The 16,276-nt window shown below is 35.2% G+C and overlaps 2 non-coding genes across 2 annotated transcripts; one reads left to right on the forward strand and one right to left on the reverse strand.

Annotated features, from left to right (window-relative positions):
- Positions 1–13,734: 13,734 nt before the first annotated feature.
- Positions 13,735–13,806, forward strand: Trnag-ucc. Its single transcript has one exon. It is a non-coding gene; the product is annotated as a tRNA-Gly (tRNA).
- Positions 13,807–14,699: 893 nt separating this feature from the next.
- Positions 14,700–14,771, reverse strand: Trnaq-uug. Its single transcript has one exon. It is a non-coding gene; the product is annotated as a tRNA-Gln (tRNA).
- Positions 14,772–16,276: the final 1,505 nt, after the last annotated feature.

Genomic DNA, 16,276 nt, shown 5'->3' on the forward strand with positions numbered 1-16,276 from the left:
TGAGCAATTAAATGGTTTCGACAGTCGGCAACCAGAATTGATGTGATTTCGCATTTCAATCGGAGATATCTCGCTGTATGGTTCCCCACCTGTAAAAACGTTATCATTGTTAAAAAGGTTTAAAAAAATATACGCAGCATGCATGCGTATTATATATTTCACTTGATTATATCACCATTATGGTTTGAAGGAGACTATATTTAAAAATTAAATAATAATTCGTGTCATGCATCTCAACGGGTTTATGTATTCTATATAAATAGCGGATACGCTCTTTTTTGACAGCCTTAGAAAGAGAAACAGTAAATGGGGAGGAAATTGGACAGGCAAAAAATCGCAAGGGTATAGAAGGGTAACAGGTAATTCCCAGCTGTTTAGAAAGAATTCATTGTTTGTATCCATTGTGCAGGGCAAAACTCCTTCCGTTTTATACTGCAACTATTTTCGGCACTGCGTGATACTCGATGAATACCTTTATTTTTGTGTTACTGTCAATATAGCAATAACTCGAGAAAATATTCGAGAGACGTGCTAAACCAAAAATGGCTAAAAATGTCTTATGTGGAATATTACAAATTCTTATCACAGCTTTTAATGCATCATCCATGCATTTTACGTCCCGAAAGATTCATAAACATATTGCAAGTTCGTATTTTCTCCACTAAAAAATTTAGTATATAGATACACTTACCTAAGGTTACCAATTCATGGAGAAAAACGCCAAAACTCCATCTAAAAATTGTATTAAAAATTATTGTCAAATTTAAAAAGACCTTATACCGACAGTTATATTTGAACTTACACATCACTAGCTGTTGTGAAGCGACCATAAAGTAAACTCCAAAGCCATCCATTTAATAGGTAATAAATCCTACAAGAATCATTGCAACAAATTAATTTTAAAGACTTATTTGTAGTTTCATGAAAGGAAGCTACCTACCCGAAAACTTTCGGTTAAACTATTTTCCTATCATATATTATACGTTCACGTCCAAGCCTAAACACCATTACCCACGCTCACTTTAAAACCTAGCTTCAAGTCGCTTATTTACCAGTGACGTTCGCACGTATACATAGCTACAGAGAAGCTAGCTACATTTTTTTTGTCATTACCAGGAAATATACGACAGACAATATAGACATTTTCGGTAAAAGTTTGGAATAGTGAACTGATGTGTATAGGATATACAAGAGCCTGCTTGGCCGCATGCGCAAAGTTCTTTCTATTAAGAGTATCCGAAACTTTTTTCACTATCATTGCTGGTTAACAGTTGCCAATTGCAGGGTATAAAGCTGGTTCAATTTTGCATTTTGTTTCCTGAACTGCATTATTCAATAACCTTCAGCACGAAGCCCGTCCGTAGTATGATTTTAGTTTCTGAATAATATTTATTTAAAAATAATTATACCTGGTTTGTTCGTATGTATTCCTCAACATTAGCAATATCCCTTGTCAGCCCGAAGTCTGAAATTTTTGCCACATCACAGCTAAGGAGAATATTTCTTGCAGCCAAATCACGATGAACGAACTGAAATGCATGAGGGCTTTTAAGGTGGATTGATAAATTGCCTTTCTTTTTATAATCATATTGATTGCAGGATTTGCAGGGAGAAGTTACCGTGCATCCCATCTTAATATAGGCGATCTACGTGTATTACACATACCCACTCGTTTTATTTTTTTCAATAATACCTATTTTTATACAGTAGAAACTAAATAATTATGTTTGATATGCTGAATAAGTCGTTTGAGGGTAAAATATTTGCAACGAACTGTCTAACTTTGAAATTGTATTCAACAAATATGTTCACCTTTAGATCGGAAAGATGCACCATTCCACTTGCTACATCCATACACATTTTTAATAGTTCACGACCACTTACAGTCGATATTATTTGAACATTTCGCAAGTCAGGTGTAATGGAGTTGTCACCGACTTTACTTTTTCTGAGAAAGGTTTGTAGATTACCTGGAGAGCAGTACTCTGTTACAACCATTAGTTTCCCTGAAACAAGGAAACATTATCCGTCATCTAACAATAATTTAGACAAACTCAAAAGCTATACTTCAAATTATAATTTCCTAGTTCGAATTCTTAGCCAAAAGCACATACGAATATACTCTTTAATAGAATATTTACACGTATTACCTTTCGAAAAACAACATCCGATCAATCTTACAATATTTGGGTGTAGGTCTTTGTTAATTCTTTTCAAGGTTTCTAACTCAGTTATCAGATCTGATAGATCAAGTTCCGTGGCGTTTCTAACAAAAGTGTTTAACTAAGAGTCTAAGATTTCATTATAACGAGCAATAAATACAGTTGTGAAATTTGTGAGTATCATGTACAAATCGTTGCGCAGTGGGCTGCTGCTGCCCAACAAGACAGGGATTTTAGATTATAGCTGTATTAAAAATTCATGAAAAGTTAAAGACTTTTTGATAATAAAATCCCATATTATATACCTTTTAACATTTTGACAGCAACCTTTTTTTGTCCTTCTTCCAGAAGAGACGTGTATAACCCTTGCTTTACGATGCCAAATTGTCCTGATCCAAGTGTCTCGTCCAAAATCTGCAAACGGTCTGGGCAGATTTCCCAGTCTTTTAAGATCGTAATGTAGGAAATTTCGCCTGGCAGCGGTACTAAAACGTTAAATTATATCATAGAATTATATTGGCATTATATGCAAAAAATACATCAAAAATACGATAGGCAATGCCTAAAAAAGGCGTTCACAAAAAATTACCATTATATTTGTTTATTTCCCCAAAAATAACGAACCCATCTTGTGTGGTATGTTCACTTTCCTGGCGGGACTGATATTCCTACCATAGATAAATTACATAATCCTTAACAGGATCTTTGTGAAAAAGACCTGTATTTTCATTTGACACACCTAGCTCTCATGAATAAATAAAATTTAGGGTCAGAGGGAGGTCTTACTGAGGTTACTTGAATTTGACTTCCTTTATGTCTTCTTCGCATCAAGAAAAGATAAATAATCACTGCAAGACCAACGAATGTGACGGTTCCGGCTGATCCTCCTGCAATAGCAGGCATATTGCAATGAGACTTCTTAGCTTCAGGGGTAATAGTTTCCTCGGTAACTTCACTCTGTATTGTTACATTGTAATAGTAAGCAGCTTCACCAACAATGCCAATATCAACAGCCTCGATTTTTATAGTGTACACTCCAGATTTATCTGAAAAATAAACAGGCCTGAAGAAAAAGGAAGAAATATTCGATCACGGCTATCAACCAGGATCTACATAAGCGTAAATTGCCGAAAGCAAGGCTGCGCATCCGTAGAGATTAAATAAAAAAAAAAAAACGAAAATAATGAAACTACATAAAAATTGAAAGAAAAAAGTTCAGAAATAATCTCTGCAATATTCCACAAGGGCCTAAATGGGGCATTCTAGGTCAATTGCATATCCAAGTTTATCTGGAATACTTTTTCAAATACTATTTCTACTTCAAAGTATTCCAATGCAGGAACATAACGAGGGGAAATATGTTTCGCTCAGCTTCTCAATGATATTAAGGTGGTAAATGTATTCTTACTTCCAAAATCGTGGATAAACAGACTCGTTGCAACCTGTGGTTTCCGAAAAGTATCGTTTCCATTTTTTCTCAAAGATACTAAGTAGTGATCAGCATGACCAGCAAAAACTTCCGTTGGCAACCATTTAACGATCATAATGCTTCTATTAACAGCCACTGAAATATTTTTTGGCTTACCTGGCGATGGGCCTAAAAAATTATTGAAAATATCTTCGTAATCATAATTTTTTGGAGAATGGCCTTAAAATCGGAAAATAACTTAAAAAGTTCGTTTGAATTTCAATGGCAATGCAAAAGTTGATAACATTTTTTTGTTCCGATTCTTTAGAAGAAAGAGTCTAGAAATACCATAAGCGCAGCCAGCACTATAATTGGGGGGATTGTTCATATATTCATGGTACGTATGATTAATTTCTTTTCAAATTGTTTGTCATTACAGTCTGTTAACATGAATTAATAATTATATATGAATATGTCTCCCAACTTTATTTATCGATGATGGCTATACGCCACTGCATACCATGTGATAGAGGGTTTAAATCATAGCCACCAGGGTAACCAAATGAAGATTTATAGTTCCATCCAAATACAATGAGACCGAACTTTACCAAGGAAGAAGTGTGATATATTGCAACCTTGCTTAGATCTGGCAGATTTATCACTGTCCAAACATATTTCGATGCATTGATGCCTTTCCAATATAAATCACTCAATTTCAGCCCATCCGCATGTAAACCATCGACGTTTTCCTTTTCTATAACTATTGTGATGGAGTAGGAAATTTGTGAATCAAACGGGAGGGCAACGTGATATAACGAAAGAAACTGGTTTACTGCAGAAAGAGCCATCATTGACCATATTCTATTTTTCCAAAAAATTGATTCGCTTCGGATATACTGGACAACTTGACATGGCTTATTGCACTTAATATATGAAGCTAAATCTTTATTTAGGGTCAACTCCACGTATGACCCAGATGACAACACTTTTGTCCAGTATGAACATTGGACAACAGTATTATTTTGTGATGCAAAAATACGAAAAATGTCTCCGTGTTTTTTTCGTTGTTCCTATTGTTGTCAAGATGTATTCATAGCCCCACAAATAAGTCGGCAAAAGGGTTGTTTCTAGGAAACTGTATGATCCGCGCAATCTGCGATCATCAACGCCTGATATCACGGTCAATGGTGACCTTGAAACAACGAGTGTTCCAGATAAATCCTTTTTACTTGAGACGTATAACACATCACGTTTTCTAGGATACATATATATGGTACGCCTTCTATATTTATCAATTATCTCACCGTTAGAGCGATAAGTTATATTTTTCCCAGTAGTAATCATAACACGAAAGCTATGCACTGCTGGTATGACAGCAAGATTTGAAGTACAATTAGTGCAAAATGGTAAATATGATGCTGCATAATAGGCAAAACCCGTAGCGTTATATAGAGTTGGTAACGCTAAACTTCCTTCAAATTTGAGACTGTCGCCGATATTTAAGCACAGAACTGAAATATCTCCGGATGAGATAAACTGGATACCTCTCTGGTAACTTATTAGTTCCCTCAATCGCCACGAATTTGGCAGTTTCTGCCTTAAAATTCCTCCTTCTTTAATGAATTTTTTTATATGCATTGGCGTTCCTGTCTGTTCGCTAAAAATCGTCACGTTTGTTTCTTCAAGAGCTGTAATAACTACGAATATGTAGTCGAATTCACGATACCCATTTCGAGATGTAAATGTGACTAAGAAGTGTTTTCCATAACTAGTCTGTGTACCTGGAAGAACGTATAATTGATTAGACAAGCTCATCTTCGGGAGAGCTTTGGAAACTACATATCAGCTGATATATAGCAACAAATCCGGGCGTGCTGATGTAAGTAAGGGGGGGGGGCACCTGGGGAATACAAATGTTCCGCATAATGTCAAGTGATTAGGTTAACTTCTTGTATAGGGATATACGATATTTTTTAATTCAGTCAAAATAAATTGAGCGAGTGTATGTTTGGAGCCGACGCGAGCTTGGCACATTGTTGGTACGCTCCATAGGTGGTTTTAGCTAAGAAGAATTTACCACAGATATAAGTTTAGTTTGCATTTAACCCATTCACAATAATATGATGGAGGCAGGGGCATAGCTCCTTTTTATTTGGCACAGAAGCAGTTGCCCACCAAAATGCTAGAAATAATGTGATAAGGACTGCAAAATACAGAAAATTTTCTGCAAGTGGTCCTGCAGACCCCCTAATATTATAAGTCACCAATTTCCAGTTAGGACCATTTTTTCACGCCCCTCTCCACTATACTATTGTGATGACATATGCAGTGATAAAAAATTCTTAGAATTAGCTATGTTAAGTGGATCTTGCGAATGAATGTATATATATATATATATACATCATATACAGCAGTCCATGCTGTAAGTGGCCATGCATGTTGGTGGTCTCATGCAGTTTAGTTTTCAGGTAATTATATAGATCAGTATTTTGCCAGAAGACAATCCTCGATTGCTTTTATTCCATCAATCAACTACACAAATAATCTTACAGATTCGGCTCGATTATAAAAACTCACTTATAAAAAATTGATAATTTGAGTAGAGGGTAAGATAAAGAATGACCAACTTATCGATGTTTGCGACACCGTTTACTTCGAATACTTCAAATATTCGTTAAAATATTGTTGAATATTTAATATTCAAGTCATATTGCATTATAATTATTGCATCACGGCAACTGAGCCAAAGGAAATATTTTTGGCGATCAAACAAAATTACTCTACGAATTTGATAAATTTTATCTCATTGAAAGACACATAAGACGTTAACCTCTTAAGCATTTTCTAACATGGCTGCATGCGTTTGTATGCAAAAACTGGCGAGAATAGGCCAAAACGACGCTACGTGACGTCAGGAACCATGCAACAATATCCCTCATTACACTTACCTCTGAACCTCGACTTGTAAGACGGAATTTGCGATAAAATTGGCTTTTCATCTGGAGAAAAATATTCAAAAACAACATTATTCTATTTTTTTTCCAATTAGATCCAAGTAAAGCGAAGTTGCATGCACGTGGTAAATCTAACCCGTTTTCGGCTCAGTGCTTTCCAAGATGATAGGAAATATTGGATTTTTTTGCTGTAAATTTATGCTTTCTTGCAGTTGATAGTTCACAAAACTGAACATCAAAACAATTCAACGTAGCTGAGAAAACACACAACTAGACAACAGAGTTTACCCTAATTTGATTCATACCGCACTGTAGCTAAAGACTATAAGTTAACGTATAGCTATTATATAGCATAATGATTTTGGAGCAGGCAAAAAATTAAGCTTATATATACATGCAGCAAATAGAGAATTGATCTAAGTGTATAGAGAGCTACAGTACCGGCAAATTCAAAACAGGTCAAAGCTACCTAACACATGCGCCGGGATACAAAAATTGTTTTGCGAATTAGGAGATTACTTATTACTACTTGCGTTCCCTCGGTCGGATTTCCCACACACGTAACATGCAGTAAACAATTAATGCGTTTCGATTACTATTAATACAATACAATACAATACAAACAGTTTATTTAGACACGGAGGAATCTTCAGTTAAAAAATACAACTGGTTTACAAAATTGCCGTGGGAGATTCGTTATGTAAATTAGTAAAATAATCATTTGTAGCTTTCCTTAATCGAGGAAAGAGGGCTAAATTACGCATTTCTTCAGGAAAGCTGTTCCATAGCAAAGCCCCGTTAGAGCATAAGCTACGTTGATTATTTCTAAAGTTGATTATTTCTAAAATCATATTCAGAATTTCGAATAGAAAACAAGGTTTGTAAATATGGAGACATATTTCCTTTTAATACTTTAAACATGTATAGAGATTATCTATTTGCAAGCATTTAACTATGCTCAAACTAAGCTTATTAGTTGTAAGCCAGTTATTCAGATTTTCTAATACACGGTTAATAACAAATTACATTTTGTCCAATGAATCAGCGGAATAACTGATACTCGTATCGCCTAATGTCAAAAGCTGTCGTTCCGCTTTTGCTATACCAACTCCACGATATAAAATTGATTTATTGCATTTAAAGTGCCCATATCACTTGTGGGATTTTTATGGATTTGAATAGGGCTTAAAAAATTAGTTTATAAGTTCTACAACCTTTTTTGATATAATAAATAGTTACATCGGTGGGGGGACTGGGACTCGGGAATGATTTGCAAACACGCCGTCTTTTATAATGTAAACAGGAATAGTTTCGCTGGCGATATAGTTTGCGCTTTTCTCAAATATTTTACGTTATTGGAAGATCGAAGTAAAATTGCAATTGATTATATTATGTTTGACAAGAACTCGGTTCCTGAGTCCCAGGCTCCCGAGCACGACGGAAATTTAGGCAAATCGTCATGTTTAGATGTAAATATTTCCGAAACTATTTAACTATATCAAAAAGGGTTCTACAACTTATAAACTAATTTTTCAAGCTCTATTCAAATCCGTAAAGATCCCACAAGTGATGATAGGCACTTTGATAATTCTACGCCAACTTCTTTGGATGAACTTTAACTCGAGTAAATTTTATTAGCCATGCAGAAATTAAGCTTGCTCAGTATCAATTAAGTTACAAAAGAAAAATTGCCTTTGGTTTCATTAGCGAAGTTATTTAGGTGCCGTACATGCATCACAAATCCTAATTATATAAGACTCTCTAAATCATCGTGCGACGAATGCAGTAAGCAGTGTCCAATATAAGTTTTTATTTTAGGTTTGTAGACTCATATCGTAAGGTCATTGTCTGTCTAATTGTAAGGTATAACTATAAGCGATCGCGAGCGGTAAAGTGCTCAAATTATCGCGACTTGCAAGTACTAACGCCGAATGTTAAGCGAAAAACATAGTGCTAATGATTTAACCTCATTTAAACTGAACCTAGAGAAGTTAGATAACAACAGCCAACTTTTAAACTGGACATTCGTTTTGGATATAGTAATCACAATAATTATTATAAAACAGCAAAGATATTATAGTAGCGTATTGTTGTACGTGGCATATGCAGCCCAACGAAATTGTCCAGCTATTTGAATTTAGTTGGTATGTAAATTGCTCGGCTGGCTACAATACTGCATTGTATAATACTCACCAGCAGAACAGAATACGAACTGAAAGCAAAATATGACGCCAGTTGTTAACAGGAAGTTTATCATCGTCAGAGATTTTGCGCTGTGTAAAAAATAATACCCGTTCATTCTAAAAATACTGAGATAGTCAAAACAGAGATAAATCTGTCATTCAGCTGTGTATTTTAGCCGTTTAAAGATGATAATAGAACCTCGCATCCATATAATTATACCTTTGCAACTTTACATCAATACGAATTGACTGATCGTGAGTTAGCTTGCGAAACTCCTGGCAAAATACCTTTGGTAGAATTATTGAAATGATATTGTTTTGGGTTTTTATAGGTTGTCCTCTTTTTACTATTCTACCGAATTAGCATTTTTCCGGTTTGGAATTCCTTTGTTATTATTAGAACGATAGTTGGGGGGTGTTTATTCATATATTCAGTTCAGCCCGACGGATTTCTTTTTTAAGTGCAATAGCTCACAATGGAAATCCGTCGGGCAGAACTGAATATATGAATTAACATCCCCCCCCCCCCCAATTATCGTTCTAGTTACGACCCTGATAATGATAGTTTTGGGTTTATTGTTGGATGAATTTTTATCCCCTTTCAGAAGTTCGAAATCAATTTTAGCTTTCTAAATTGAACATCGTCATGCAGAGTATATAATTATTATAGCGTATATAGCTAATTATGATATAACATTCATAGTAAGCATGTGCTGATTGGTTGAGAAGTGTGTTTCTATAACCGTATAGAAACACGGGAATTTTCCCGCCTAACTTGACATGCGAAGCGATGTAATGAGAATTTGTAACTGAATCGAATTATAATATTTTTACAAAATCTTTTTATTGAGTTATATTATAAAACAAATAGAAAAACTGTTTTCCTGTTTCTCTATTTAGTTATGCGGAAACACTTGTGGGAGTTTGAGAGAACTAGAAGCAACGTTGACAAACTCGATCTACGAGCTCGTTTTCCCACAGATTATTTCCCAAACTCCCACTCGTGTTCCTATAACTGTATATATAACTGTGTTTTCTACTTCACAATTACATGAAATTCGAAATATATATAGGTTGTTAATGTATAATTAATATCGACATACAGGTGTAATATCGCGTCCGGTCTGTGTTGACTTTTAATTTCATTCAAGGCTAACGTGAGAAAAAAAATTAAACTTCCGCTCGGTGCCCGAAATTCCCTCTAGTGGAAAAAAGGCTTAAGATATATTGCTTTAACCGCTACTGAGAAAACCGGCACTTATATTCAATTTTCCATCCGTTGAAGGTTAGTAAACCATTACAACTTAAGATGGGTTTCCGAACGCATACATTCTGTTTAAAGCCTATTTTCCACAATGCAGAATTTTCGCGCGAGCGAAATTTTTCATTGTCTGCGCGCTTTAAGGCCCGCATAGACCGGACGCGATTTGGCAACGCGGCGCGATTTTTCAAACGGTTTTTGATTTCCCAAAAGCAAATTATTTTTTAAACTTTCCTGATATTCTTGTAGATTACTTAACGATAATACCTTTTGACTGCTTTGGCGTCCATAGATTCCAAATTTTTCTTCCAGAAATTATTTCAGTATGTGCTTCTAAAAACTGAAAAATCCCGTCGCGGCATCGCATCGCGCCGCTCTGTGTCGACATTTAAGGCCCATACAGACAGGACGCGAATTGGCAACGCGGCCCGAATGATCAACGTTTTATAGTTTTCAAACTTATCAAAATTTTCTTCTAGATTACATTAAAAAAATACATTTTGACTGCTGTAGCGTCCATAGATCCCAAATTTTGATCCCAGAATTTAATTTATATGATTCTGAAAACTGAAAATTCGTGTCGCGTTTCGTCTTCTCGTCCGGTCTGAGTTGACCTTTAATTTCATCCAAGGCTAACGTGAGAAAAAAGAAATAAACTTCTGCTCCGTGCCCAAAATTCCCTCTAGTGGAAAAAAGGCCTAAGATATTTTTCTTCCAGAAATTAATTTATGTGCTTCTAAAAACTGAAAAATCGCGTCGCGGCATCGCATCGCGTCCGGTCTGTGTCGACATTTAAGGCCCATACAGACCGGACGCGAATTGGCAACGCGGCCCGAATTATCAACGTTTTATATCTTTCAAAGGCAAATAAATTTGAACTTATCAAAATTTTCTTCTAGATTACATTAAAAAAAACATTTTGACTGCTCTAGCCTCCATAGATTCCAAGTTTTGATCCCAGAATTCAATTTATATGATTCTGAAAACTGAAAATTCGTGTCGCGTTTCGTCTTCGCGTCCGGTCTGTGTTGACCTTTAATTTCATCCAAGGCTAACGTGAGAAAAAAAATTAAACTTCCGCTCCGTGCCCAAAATCCCCCCTAGTGGAAAAAATACTTAAGATATATTACTTAACAGCTAGACATGCACGATATATGTAATACCACGGTACTTTTGAAAAGAAAGCCTACCGTGATATATACAAAATCCTACGCAATGCGAGACGTTGTTTGAATGTTTCGAAATTTGAAAGCTGTTTATCATTATGACTTTGACATTAGTGAAGGCGGATACTTTTGGTAAATTCTCCCGAAGCTAACAGTATTAAAATGAAATTACTGTATTTAATCAGTTGCAAAACTACTAATAACTAATTTGCTGGACCCTAAGAAATTTTCTTATTCACCTAAAATATAATTTAGTAATTATAGTTAATACACATGCATATTGAGAAGAAATTATCGACAAAGTTTTAATTTGCGTGCGCTATGGCGTCCTCAATTCTATGATTAATTTTGCTGATTGGATTTAATTAAAATTTATTGAAAAGAGCTTAATTAAATAAGTCTCGCATTTCGTAGGATTCTTCGCAATGCGAGACATAGTTAAGCTCTTTCTCAATAATTAATTTCCTGTCTTAAGAAATTGAAATCGGGTTTCGTTTCCATTCGCTTCCTTATATTCATCCCTTGCTTAAAAATTCGCAGATCCGTGTGCGTGTCTATACACTCTAAATCTCCAAGTGTTGTACCAACACCAAAAAAGGTGTAAATTCCTGCCTCCCTACAAACACACAAAGAGGTGCAAATATAATCCTTCTTAAAGGTAAATATACACTCAACGGCCGTGTATATTTACACCAATTTTGGTGTATATGCTCTTGCCTCTGTATTTACACTGAAAGGTGTATACTTTTACTGCAAGGGGTATATTAATTTACACTTTGCAGTATCAATATACAATGAGTGTATTTATACACCAGGTTCAGACTGTTCACATATCAGACTGCAAAACGCTATTGTGAATAGCCATACAGTATATTACATGATCACCTAATATGGCTTGTTTGGCGACGTAGAACAACATATTCGACGGCACATTTCCATTTATGAGCAGTTTAACATTCGCCAAAGAAATAGTTGCGTCAGACATTTAAGAACTTGTTTCTATATGCTTTAAAAACATTAACCTAACTGCTATAGACGCTAAAAATTATTGCGTTTGTTGTTATAAATATTGCGCGAAATTAATTTCAAAGTTTCGCCGGTTTCAATATAATTATGTAACATTCCAGCCATAGACGGCAATGTTTATGAATATATTAATTTTGCTTAGAGACCAAGGCTTGGCCACAAAGCTTGTACTAAAAACAAGCAAAATGGATGCATATTCGAACAAGAAAGGCCGATATCTAGTTCGTTCTGTTCGCCATTCCAGTGCGCTTTTGCTCGGGGGGTCAAATTTCACAGCTGGAATATACTAATTTCGCACTAAAGTTAGTTCAAAATACCAAACTAGCTACGTAAAAATCGTACAGATTTGGGAAGATTTATCGATTGAGACACATTGTACTGGCAAGCTAAGGGGGATGCGACACTTAGTATTCACCAATCAAAATGGTTAGAGAATGGCATTTATTTGCAGAGCTTTTGAGGTATTTACGTACTGCGCTATATAATTATTTTATTTCACCACTGGTTCATAGTTAAAAGTCGTGATACCGAATAAAATTTCTATATCGTTATATGACAAATTTTCCGTTCATGAAAGTTGTTACCATAATCTAGCAATTTTCGGTCCGACATTTTAAGCTTCCTTTAAAGGTTTACGTTAAACAAAATTTTATTCCTAACTCCAATACAATTCTGTAATAACGCGTCGCCCTTTTTGTTTACAATGAAAATTTAAACTCTACACGATTAACTTTTCCTTTTGTTAACAAAAGAGTTGCTATTTCATTCCATTGGTTTTATATTTCCAAAAAAAATCAGAAAGAACACATGTGAATATAAAGCCCCGTTTACACTACAATGAATTTATCAGCACGGCACGGCTAAAATGGGCACCCGTACCCAATTTTATCAGTGTTCAGGCTACCAAAACAAAGGCCGAGTACAGATGAAATGGGTACGGGTACCCATTTTAGCCGTGCCGTGCCAATAAACTGAGTGTAGTGTAAACGGGGGTTAAGGGACTCAGAACACTACTAAAAAAACGTACGAATTATCTTCACTGCCCTAAATCTTCGACTAATCATCTTAAAAAGCGCCTCGATTCAACGAGACGTGCAATGCTTGCAATTTTTTCCGTAAAGAGTGATTAGAGTTAAAGCTGGTCCTGCCGAGATTTGAACTCGGATCGTTGGATTTAAGAACCAAAGTGCTAACCATTACACCTAGATTATAACGATGAATAAAAGACTGTTCACAATGAATTTCTCGATTCAAACTAGCGTGGAATTTTTTTCTTTCAATGATTTTCTTTATTTTGTGCAATTATTTACTACCCTTTGATTTGTAACAAAAGTACAATGATGTGTCGAAATACATAACCATTACACACAGAACCAGATTGAGATTGGCTTTTAAACGCATTTTTTTCATCATGATTAAACAATGCAAATAAAACTGTTCACGATGAATTTCTCCATTCAAACTAGCGTGCAATTTTTTTACTTCTATATGATTTTCTTCATTTTCTCCACCTATTTGCTACCCTTTTATTCGTAAGAAAAAGTACAATGATGTGTCGAATATTGTCATATCTTGCGTTCATGGTGTAATGGTTAGCATTGCTGCCTTCCAAGCAGTAGATCTGGGTTCGATTCCCGGTCAACGCATATTTGCTTTTGGGTCTTCAATCTTCATCATTTCTGTTTGAAGGAAAATATTGCATGTTTTTAGGCCGACAATAGAAATTAACTTTTCCCTTTGTTAACAAAACAGTTGCTATTTCATTCCATTCATTTGGTTTTATATTTCCAAAAAAAAATCAGGAACAACATATTTTGAGTGAATTTACGGGACACCGAACACTACAAAAAAACGTACGAATTATCTTCACTGCCCTAAATCTTCGACAAATCATCTTAAAAAGCGCCTCGATTCAACGAGACGTGCAATGCTTGCAATTTTTTCCGTAAAGAGTGATTAGAGTTAAAGTTGGTCCTGCCGAGATTTGAGCTCGGATCGTTGGATTCAAGGTCCAAAGTGCTAACCATTACACCTGGATTATAACGATGAATATAAGACTGTTCACAATGAATTTCTCGATTCAAACTAGCGTGGAATTTTTTTCTTTCAATGATTTTCTTCATTCTGTGCAATTATTTACTACCCTTTGATTTGTAACAAAAAGTACAATGATGTGTCGAATATTATCATATCTTGCGTTGATGGTGTAATGGTTAGCATTGTTGCCTTCTAAGCAGTAGAGTTTCGTTCGATTCCCGGTCAACGCATATCCGCTTTTGGATCTTCATCATCCCTGTTTGAATGAAAAAATGTTGCATGTTTTAAGAGTTGCTATTTCGTTCCATTGGTTTTATATTTCCAAAAAAAATCAGAAAGAACATATTTTGAATGAATTTACGGGACACCGAACACTACCAAAAAACGTTCGAATTATCTTTACTGCCCTAAATCTTCAACAAATCATCTTAAATGTGCCTCACTTTCACAAGACCTGCAATTATCTTGACTTGAAAGCGTGATTTGCGTTAAAGGCGGTTGTAGGTTCTGCCGAGATTTGAACTCGGATCGTTGGATTCAAAGTCCAAAGTGCTAACCATTACACCACAGAACCAACTTGCGATATGTTTCGAGACGCATTTTTTTAATCTAGGATTATAACGATGCGTATAAAACTGTCCACCATGATTTTTTCCACTGAAACTAGGGTGGAAGCTTTTTCTTTCTACGATTTTCTTCATTCTCTGCATCTATTTGCCACCTACGATTTGTAACAAAAAGTACAATCATGTGTCGAATGTTGCGTTCATGGTGTGATGGTTAGCATTGCTGCCTTCCAAGCATTAGATCTGGGTTATTATCATTATTATTAGAATTTTTTAACAACGGTAGCTCTTCAGTCTAGGCTGATTTTCAAGAGGCCGTTGGTATTTAAGTACAAATAATTGATTACAAATGACTTAAAACTAAACGCTCTATTAAAATATTTCACAATTTAGGGAAAAAAGAGAAAGAAAGTAAAAAAATGGAATAAGATATGTCACAAAACCCCATGGTTCAAGATAATGTACTTGCATTATATTTACGTCAATGTTCTAAAATAGTTGTTGTATAATTTAGTTTTAAACCCAGTGATAGAAAAGTTATTGCATGCAAGTATTAACGATTTCGTCAGGAAGGTCATTCCAGGAAGAAGCTCCCCTGTACGAAAAAGATTTTTTCATAAATTCAGTTTTAGGTTCGTTTAGATAAAGTTTACAGTCATTACGTCTGAGGGAGTACGTGCTATTACGGGTATATTTTAACATGTCTTACATATATATCCTGTTAGATAGCCTTGTATGGCTTTAAATGTGATGATCAATTCACATTTTTAAGTAGTTTTTCTATTGGTTCCCAGCTTAAATGACTAAAAATCTCATGCGAAGTGACTTCATAATTAGATCCTGTAATTATTTTCGCTGATCTTTTTTGCAATTTAAACAGCTTGTCTATGTGTGTGCGGTTATCGTCATTCCATGCGTTTGAACAATACGTAAAGTGAGGTAGCACTAAAGAATTGTACATTTCAATCAATGCATTTTGGGTGACATAAGGTTTAGCTCTTTTCAATGATGCAATTGATTGAGTTATTTTTTTGCATTGGTTGTCACTGTTTTCACTCCACGTAAGTTCGTGGTCAATAGTAAGACCCAAAACAATTTTACTTGTAATCTGTTTTATAGAGTGGGTGCCAATTAGTATCTGAAGTTTTCCTGCGAGTTGTTTTAGTTTATGTTTGGATGCAATCATCATAAATTCTGTTTTCTTAACATTTAGGGTTAATTTCTTTGCTTCAAGCCATTTATTGATATTATGAAGGTCGTTGTTATTTTTACTTTCTATTTTTGCAAGTGTTTTACCAACACATGATATGTTTGTATCATCTGCAAACATGGAGGTTTGCGTTTGAGTAAGGCAACTAGGAAGATCATTGATATATAATGAAAATAGTAGGGGACCCAAGTTAGATCTTTGGAAGACGCCACATATTATCTTATTGTATCGAAAATTTGAGCCTTGAACTGTGCATGACTTTTTTCTGTTTGTTAAGTAGGTTTGGAATAATTTTAGTTCGAC

The sequence above is a fragment of the Dendronephthya gigantea genome, unplaced genomic scaffold (assembly GCF_004324835.1).
Source record: "Dendronephthya gigantea isolate DGI-Jeju-01 unplaced genomic scaffold, DenGig_1.0 000078F, whole genome shotgun sequence".
Taxonomy (NCBI): Eukaryota; Metazoa; Cnidaria; class Anthozoa; order Malacalcyonacea; family Nephtheidae; genus Dendronephthya; species Dendronephthya gigantea.